The sequence below is a fragment of the Coregonus lavaretus genome (assembly GCF_964263955.1).
Source record: "Coregonus lavaretus genome assembly, contig: HAP1_SCAFFOLD_325, whole genome shotgun sequence".
Classification (NCBI taxonomy): Eukaryota; Metazoa; Chordata; class Actinopteri; order Salmoniformes; family Salmonidae; genus Coregonus; species Coregonus lavaretus.
The window spans coordinates 251,889-261,603 of NW_028157163.1; the positions used below are offsets into that span (position 1 = coordinate 251,889).

Sequence of the window (9,715 nt, forward strand, 5' to 3'; positions counted from 1 at the left end):
CTTATATGTACTAGATATAGGACTTCCAAACCTTATTCCTTATGATTTATTTTCTGACTGTCTTTTTTTCCATTTATTAATGTGTTATTCAAAGTGTTTCTATGGGCTATAGTAGTAAAGGACTAATTCAATTTTGATCAAATACATTTTTTATATATTTGTTTTTATACCTAAAGGGGTCCTAAAATTCGAAATCAAATAATCTTTGTGTAAGTTATGCTAACCTTTATGTGTGTCATTTTGAAGAACGTTTTGTTAACAATTAAAATGAAAATCAATTTTTGAATAAAACGCTGAAGTGGTATCAATATATTGACTACATTTTTTTGTTTATGGGGAGGAACGGGAGAAAAGCTGTCAGACTTCATGGCATCAATCAATGACATTGACCCCAATCTCCAATTCACTATTGAATGTGACACTAAATGTGTTCATTACCTCGACATGTGGATTGAGAAATCAAATGGAACCCTGTTCCAACTGTGTCCAGAAAATAAACAGACATAAATACTCTATTACAGGGGGACAGCTTCCACCCTGAGCCTCTATTACAGGGGGACAGGCTTCCACCCTGAGCCTCTATTACAGGGGGACAGGCTTCCACCCTGAGCCTCTATTACAGGGGGACAGCTTCCACCCTGAGCCTCTATTACAGGGGGACAGGCTTCCACCCTGAGCCTCTATTACAGGGGGACAGGCTTCCACCCTGAGCCTCTATTACAGGGGGACAGGCTTCCACCCTGAGCCTCTATTACAGGGGGACAGGCTTCCACCCTGAGCCTCTATTACAGGGGGACAGGCTTCCACCCTGAGCCTCTATTACAGGGGGACAGGCTTCCACCCTGAGCCTCTATTACAGGGGGACAGGCTTCCACCCTGAGCCTCTATTACAGGGGGACAGGCTTCCACCCTGAGCCTCTATTACAGGGGGACAGGCTTCCACCCTGAGCCTCTATTACAGGGGGACAGGCTTCCACCCTGAGCCTCTATTACAGGGGGACAGGCTTCCACCCTGAGCCTCTATTACAGGGGGACAGCTTCCACCCTGAGCCGTTAAAAAGAGGACTTCCAGGAAGCCCGTTTTTCAGACTGCGCCGTATATATGCCACTCCACAGAGGACTATCTAGAAAAAGCAGCAGAGATGCGCAATAGGTTTCTAAGAAGAGGCTACTCTCCACAATGTGTGGATGAAGCTCTTGATTTGGCATTGGGGAAAACGAGATGAACTGCTACAAAAAAAGACCCACTAGAGCTAAAGAACATTCTGTAATGTTCCCCACCACATATACTCTGAACTGGCGCAAAGTGGGAGATGCTGTCAAGAAACACTGCCATGTTTTATCATCGGACCAGCAAGAAACACTGCCATGTTTTATCATCGGACCAGCAAGAAACACTGCCATGTTTTATCATCGGACCAGCAAGAAACACTGCCATGTTTTATCATCGGACCAGCAAGAAACACTGCCATGTTTTATCATCGGACCAGCAAGAAACACTGCCATGTTTTATCATCGGACCAGCAAGAAACACTGCCATGTTTTATCATCGGACCAGCAAGAAACACTGCCATGTTTTATCATCGGACCCAGCTCTGCCATGTTTTATCATCGGACCCAGCTCTGCCTGCTGAATATAAGAACTCACCACTTACTGTATATAGGAGAGGTCAATTACGCAACAAATTGGTCCGTGCCAACTGCCAGCCACTAAATATATATATATATATTTTTTTTATGACCTCTTCCGAATGGTAGCTATAAATGCAGAGATTGAGCACAGTGCAACAATATGATGAAGTGTGAATATTTCTGCCACCCACATACAGAAAAAAACGGTTCCAAATAAATGACATTATTACGTGCTCCACCACCCATGTTATCCATGTGGGCTGTGTCATGGAGGTAAAACCTCTCGTTCTCTCAAACAGCGTCTTAGTGAACAGAAAAATTCAATCAAGAGAAATTACAGGGATTATCCAGTCGCAGTACATTTTAAATGACCAAAAACATGACATTTCTACCTTTTAGATTTTGTGGCATAGAGAAAGTTAAGATATCAGACCGGGGAGGTGATATAAATAATACAAAATAGAATGGTTTTGGATTTTCACCCTCCAGACATTATTCCCGAAAGGTCTTAATGATGAAATGCCCGTTGCATGTTATGTTGTAAATGTGAACATGAGTTAATGCCACCACTTCAGATTACTCCGACGTTTTATCTTGCACTGTATCCAATCATTTATGAAAACTTACTTGATAGGTCGATGTCCTCATTGTGGTTTTACAGACGTGTTTAATACGTTTGATGTACACACTGTATTAGAATACTTATGAATTGCACATAGTTATAGGTAACATTTTTCGCTCGACTCCAACACCATTCGATGCATTGAACGGATGTGGGTGGAGAAGTGTCTACATCATTGACGTCACCAGACCCGGGCTTTTCGGGGCTTCAGCCAGGAATGATTTTGTCTCAGCCCGGAGTCTTTTACCCTGCTGGGATGGTGTCAAACGATTAGTTACCGGAGTGTAACTCCAGTTCTATGAGTGGAGCGGAGCCCCAAAGGGGAGCTCTGCTCCTATTGGTTTACCCACTGCCCTAAGGCAGTATCAGCCTGAGACAAAATTATGCACACACCTGCAGCCAATAGGAGTACAGGTGTCCCTATAAGAGGGGATGCCTCCCCTCAATCAGCCTCCCGAGATATTTATCTTCAGCGAGACTAGAGAGGGTCGGCAGGGCCTTAAGTCCTATGGGGCTCCGCTCCACTCATAGAACTGGAGTTACACTCCGGTAACTAATCGTTCTATATCGTGGAGCTCCGCCCCATAGGGGAGCTCTGCTCCTAGTGGTTTAAGGCGGAGCGTAGCGCTCCAAAATGTACTCCCTGCCGAGCCCAACACTTCCCATCAAAATGAAAAGGTCAGGCCTAGCAATGGCTGCAACCAATTCCCGCATGACTGCAACCACTGTAACCATAAAGGCGTCACAATATACCGCGTCATCGGTTAAAGACCCGCCCCACCTAGTCCAATGGCAACGCCAATGACTAGTGGGCAGATCACCAGAATATAGGCCATACTAATCTGTACTAGCAGATAGATGGTACCTCAATATCCTGTTAAAATACTACCGACCACTAATGGAATGACACAAAGTGTCACTCTACATTGTGTACACAGTAGGCCGCCTCACTCACTCAATGGAACCCCAGAGATTAGTGGGTAGCGTCCAGAACATGACTCATACTAATCTGAACAAGCAGATAGATGACTTCACATTCCGTCAAATTATCATGACCGGTCCAATAGTATCGTAACCAAGTTACTACTATTATCACCCATCATTCCGCCTCACTCCAGTGAATCACTGGTGGGCAGATCAATACACGCCCTCTACTGTACTGAACCTGTCAGTCAGGAGTCATGCCAAAAATATGTCCTTCTATCAGAAACGGACCTGAAAGAGACCTGTCTCCTCAGTCCTGCATTCCTCTCTCCTAGCTCAAGTCCTCCCCTCAGCCACGCTGAGTACAGACTGAGCCAAATAGTTAAAGACCTATCCAAGAGATATAAATGGAGACGGTGACGACCACGACGCCGCTGCACTGATATCCTGTTACAACAATACCGCCCACTAATGCAGTGACACACAGTGTCACTCTACAATGTGTATACGGTAACCCACCACACTCAATCTATGGAGGCCCAAAGATTGGTGGGTAGCGTCCAGAACATGAACCATACTAATCTGAACTAGCAGATAAATGACGTCACAATTCCGTCAATATATATGACCGGTCTAATAGTAATGTAAACAAAGTTACAAACACTATTTCCCTCATCATTCCGCCCCAACCCAGTTATGCACTGGTGGGCCGATCAATAACATGCCTACTACTGTACTGAAACACGTCAGTCAGGAGTCATGCCATATATGTCTCTCTCCTAGAAAAGGAGCGGACCTGATGGAGACCAGCCCCTACAGTCCTGCATTATTTTCTCTTAGTTCAAGTCTTCCCATCAGCTACGCTGAGTACAAACTGAACGGGAGAGTTAAAAGACATCTCTAGAATTGAGGACATGAGCTAAAAACTGAACTGAACACAGCAGACAGTTAATACTCTAATATCCCCATAACTACTGGTACTACAGTGTCGCAACACAAAGTGTCGCTGAACACTGTGCTTTCATTAACCCGCCGCCCCTAGTTCAAGGAAACCCAAAACTAGTGGGCAGGAACGTAATACTTGAGCTCAACTGAACTGCACAAGCAGACAATTACCGCTCTAATATTCCTTTAATAACTGACGCTCAACAGTGATGCGACACAAAGTGTCGCCCCCCACCGTGTCGTCAGTAAAAAACCGCCGCAGCCAGCCTACAGAATAATCCAAAGGCTAGCGGGCAGATAGCAGGACATAAAACCACACTGTTCTGATCCCTCGGACAGTCTGTATCTCCATATTCCCACACAACTGATCTTACAGTGAGGCGTCACAAGGTGTCGCCCTCGACCGTGTTATCAGTAAATCCGCCTCACTCAGTCTAATGCTAACCAGAGACTAGCGGGCAGCGGGAACAATATGATGTCCTCTCCATCACCGACACAACAGTTATATAACCCAAGGTGCTATCATAACTTGTGTATTCAGCAATTCACCACCTTCAACCCGATGATTGATGGGTAAAGGAATATACAAAAACATGAGCAAACACTGCACTGAACCCTCAGACAGTAATACTGCTCTAATGTTACTTCAAGATTGGTTTAGTAATGTAATACAAGGTTACAAAAACTATTTCCCTCATCTTCCCGCTCCAACACAGTTATACACTGGTGGGCAGGTCAAAATACATTACCTCTACTGTACCGATAACCTCAGTCAGGAGTCATGTCTCTCTCAGAAAAAAGCCAGCCATCTGGGAACCCAGCCCCCTGGTCCTGCATCTTTTTTCCTTAGTTCCAGTCCTTCCATCAGCTACACTGAGTGCAGACTGAACCAGAGAGTTAGAAGACATATCTAACAGGTAGAAATGGATAAAAGGAGACGGTGACGATCAAGACGCCGCTGCGCAATTATCCTCTACACATGTTCCTCTGAAAAAGGTAACAGAAGCCGCTACTCCACGAGTGGGTTGGACTCTTCTACCCAAAGGCAATTGCCGCCCTGCCGCCTCATAAACCGTCTCAATGTCTTACAAAGCCAATGAGACAGACGCTGTTTATAATGTGGTCTACCGAGATGCAGCCGCACCATGACACACAAAAAGCAGCTGAGGCGATGACCTAATCACCGCCTTGCGCTCCACTTAGCACTGGGCACAGGCGATAGGGCCGTTCCTCTCTCCTCTCAACCTGGCGAGAGGGAGAGAAGGCCCACAGCTCTACGTTCTGTAATCTATATAAGCTCTTAATAACCTCAGGTATAAATACCGGGTAAAGACTTAACACCGTCCTGCTCAATCGCCATAAATGGCCAAGCAGTCGGATCTCGTCGAAAGAGCCCACAATCACTGACACGTTTATCAGTGGTCAAAGCGAGCAACAGTGTCTTCAAAATAACATCTTAAGTGGGATTAGAGCCCTCATCATTAGTGTCTAGCTGTATCCCCAGGTAGACAATCTGATGACTGGGCCAGGGCGTGCTCTTTTTCCAATTCACAGCGAACCCCAGACGCGTGAGATGAATCACTGTCTGTGTCGTGTGAATGAACGTCAGCTCTGCTGACGGGGCGAGAACCAGTAGGTCGTATCGGTAGGCTAATAGCCTTATACGCCACCCCTTGAAAGGCGAATCGCAGAAACGTTGTGTGATGCGGCTGCACCGGCACATGAAAGTACGCGTCCTTCAGGTCTATGTTTGTACAAAAATCTCCTTTCTGGACACATTCCAGTAGACGTTTTGTAGTAAACATTCGGAAGGGCCGTTTGGTTACGCTCTCGTTGAGAATGCTAAATCCAATATCGGCCTCATTCCCCCCGTCTTTTTGGGCACCAGGAAATAGGGTGAATATAGCCCTTTGTTCCTTTGCTCCCGGGGAACTACTGTGACCGCCTCCTTCGCCAAAAGTTCCGTAATCTCTGATACCAGAGCGGCCACTTTTTCGGGCGTTTACATCACCGTCTCCACCACTCCCCTGAACGGGGGTGGGGTCCGGTGGAATTGGAGAGCATAACCCTTCTGCAACGTCTGTTCTAGCCAGCGTGAGAGGGTGAAGCTTCGCTGCCACTGCCAGCAATGCAGAGAAAGCGGGCGCGCGCGAAGCTGTGGTACATTCAGTAGGAAGGACCTGTATTCCTCTATGGCCCTTGCCGCCGCTATTCCCCAGCACTGAGGTGGTGGAACAGCCCAAGGCGGGCCTACCTCGAAAGGGAGAGGAAATAACAGCACGTTCTGAGAGAATCGGGGGCCCTAATACGTTGGTTACGTCTGTAACTCTAGTATTCCGGCCCTCCGTGAACGTAGCACGGGTTTGAGCTGCGCTGACTAAGGTGTCAACCTGAGACAGAGCGCCTTCCCCGGATAGCAATTGCGTCATCATGCCATTGTCTGGCCGAGACTGCTGCCTGCCATGAGAAACATCCACTACAGTACTCCTAAGAGTCTGCAAAGTGCGGTCTCTAACTAGTACCACAAGGTGGCGCCATGATACCTCTTTATCACTAGTCACATGAGTCTGCTCAGCTGCGCACTCTTGGTGGGCTGAGCTACACTCAGAGTAGTGGGTATCATTGCGTTCTGTGTTAAACGGGGGCGCCGATACGTTGGTTACGTCCTGTAACTCTAGTATTCCGGCCCTCCGTGAACGCAGCACTGGTCTGAACTGCACTGACTGAGGCGCTAGCCTGAGACAGAGCGCCGTCCCGAATAGCGGTCGCGTCATCATGCCATTATCTGGCCGCTCCCTTGCTGCTGGAGGCCGCCGTCTGACGCCATGCTGTAGCGAGAGTAACGGCCGCCCTTCCTCATATCCACTTCCGGGTTGGAGGGAATGGGGGGGCAGCTTAATCTCCCGCTGTTTAGCAGCCCACTCAATGAGACCTGAGAATTCAGTCACAGAGAGGCTGTGGCGTCATCATCCAGGGATGTAATGACCTCACAATTTCCCGAAGGAAAAGGGGTGTTAAACATCTGGGTCAGTGTAATGAATTGTTCCAATAGAATATTCATTTCTTCCCCAATAGCCCTGTCATCCCCTGAGTCAGCGCCTTCAGATGATGCCTCAGAAGCTGAGACTAACACTGATAGCACATCCTCAAGAGGAATATCCTCCCTGAAAATGCCCAACGCTGCTTCCTCTCCTTCAAAAAAGGAGGGCGCAGCTGGCGCATTAGTGGGGGATTAATGAAGCTGTCCCTGGCGTGCTGTGTCCCTCAACCCACGACACATATGTAGGTGGGGTCGACAGCCGCCAAGGGGAACAGCGACATTGAGCTCTGAAAAGAGCTTTTGTTAAATACTTACCCTATGGATAAGCTTGGTGTGCTCATTGTAGGACGACGTCGATGATCTGGAAAATCGACGGCGTTTTCTTCGTCCTGAGTCTTCTCTTCGTCTCTTCTTGGCTTCTTCAGTCTAGTCCAGTCGCTGAAGAAAAAGGGAGGCTGAGTGAGGGGAGGCATCCCCTCTTATAGGGACACCTGTACTCCTATTGGCTGTAGGTGTGTGCATAATTTTGTCTCAGGCTGCTGCTGCCTTGGGGCAGAGGGTAAACCACTAGGAGCAGAGCTCCCCTATGGGGCGGAGCTCCACGATATAGAACTGGTCAGTCAAGTCATATAGGGAGGGATTTCATGGCCACCTGCTGGAGCACAAGTAATGTTTGCCAACACTGGCCTTAAAATCATTAGGAGCTATAAGGAATAAATCAACTCATCATTCAAGTCATATAGGGAGGGATCTGAGCACCACCTGCTGGATCAGAAGTACCCTTCACCGTAGGCACAAGAGAGCCATCATCTCTCAACCGGTGCAATTTCCATAAGTACGTGGTAATAAAACAAACAACGACAGCTCATCATATAGGCAGTGGTTTCAAAACTCTAAGCGCGTGTTCAAGTAGAGCACACCAAATCATACATGTACTTGTTCATCATACTGAATCAGTGTTTAATCTAGAAATACATGCCTCGCGTTGCAATACGTGTTCTTGTAAAGTCATTGCTTTCCACAATGCAATGCTCACATCACTTTCCGTGTGATATTGTTGTTCATTTGTTCAAATGTATTTGACTATGACTTAATCCGACTGCTCTGAATTCATAATCACCTCACGGTTTGGTGTTAACCTACCGATTTTCAACTGCTTTGCCTACTGCAGATTAGGAACGCTGTCATGAAAATGTATGCTTGGGAAGTCTAAAACGAGGGTAACTCCCCTTAAGGTAAATGTCTGTGTTCTGAGTGGCAAAAAAATACTGATTTTTTAATAACATTTAGATATGTGCATACTGCCTGTCCTTAGGCAAACGCATTTAGAAGGGAAAGAAGTGGAACCAATGAATACTTTTCTTGCTCTTCAATCAAAACAAAACCTTCACAAAGTGGTGCGTTTTGCCCCTAAATGACCCCTGAGGATTAGTGTGTTCTCATTTGTCAGTAATTGACCCTGACATGCTCCCTTTAAATGGTACTATTTTACGCAAACGTATACTGTAATGTACTACTATTATGATGTCACTTCACGGTAAGTAGAGCGAAATGCTGATATTGACAAGGTCAGAGACGTAAGGTATGTCCCAAATGCATCCTCTATACCGTAAACGTGGATCCAAAAGGAAGTTGCTGGGGTCTATTGGATGAGGGGTGTACTCAACTGTGCCTATAGCGTGTCAAAAGTCCCCCAAACGGGAAATACCCCTTGGCAACTGGGCAGAGGCCCTGTCCATTTCAGCACCGCGGACCTCCCCTATTACCCGTGTCGTGAGTGGAGATGCAGCACAAGCGCTGTCCATACAACGGTGCTGAATACAGCAACGCATGCGCCGATCCTGCCTTTGTACTTCCTGATGGTAGCAAATGTTTTGGTGGAGTTTGACTATTATAGATAAAAAAAACAACGGATCGGCGCAATTTGCAAAACGCGCACCCCTTGGGGACCCAAGGACCGCGTTTGGGAAACGCTGGCCTAAAGAGCAAATAACCATGGTGTGCAATACCCAAATTTAACCACAAGATGGCCTCCGTGCTCCACTGTAAAGTTTGGGCCTCTGCATGAGTCTCTCAGCAGCACTGCAACATGGGACTTTCAAAGTAAGTTGGCATGCAATGTTTCTTCTGGACTGCATTCAAGGCAACTAATGACACACAACTAATAGTGTCAATTATTCATCTGAACACAATTCTTGTAACTATTCGGCCTATATTATCACTCGTTTCTTTTCCCCCTCCTTTGAAAAGCATTTTACGGACAGACAGACAGACAGCCCTAAGCCGGTTCCCACCCACAGGCAGCGAGTGAGAGGCTACTTTGTTTCCCTCCGACTTTGTTACTTTGTGTCATTTCGCGTGAGCGCCAAAATGTCCGACATGAAATCCTCACATTATTTCTCTCCAAATGGGAAACAAACAGCTGGTGAGGGTGCACTCTTGAGTTTGAAATCGAAGCCACTATAGTATTGTTATTACATGGCACTTGTAACATATCACAGCAGCCTGCCTCTGAACGGGAATAGACCAGTGGCTCATATACAAATGGCTGG

At 46.8% G+C, this 9,715-nt stretch overlaps 1 protein-coding gene across 1 annotated transcript in view; it reads right to left on the minus strand.

Annotated features, from left to right (window-relative positions):
* LOC311125733 (calcium/calmodulin-dependent protein kinase type II delta 1 chain-like) overlaps positions 1 to 9,715 on the minus strand; it is a gene marked incomplete at both ends in the record, with an annotated part of 279,669 nt that overhangs the window by 30,906 nt on the left and 239,048 nt on the right. The window lies entirely within an intron of this gene.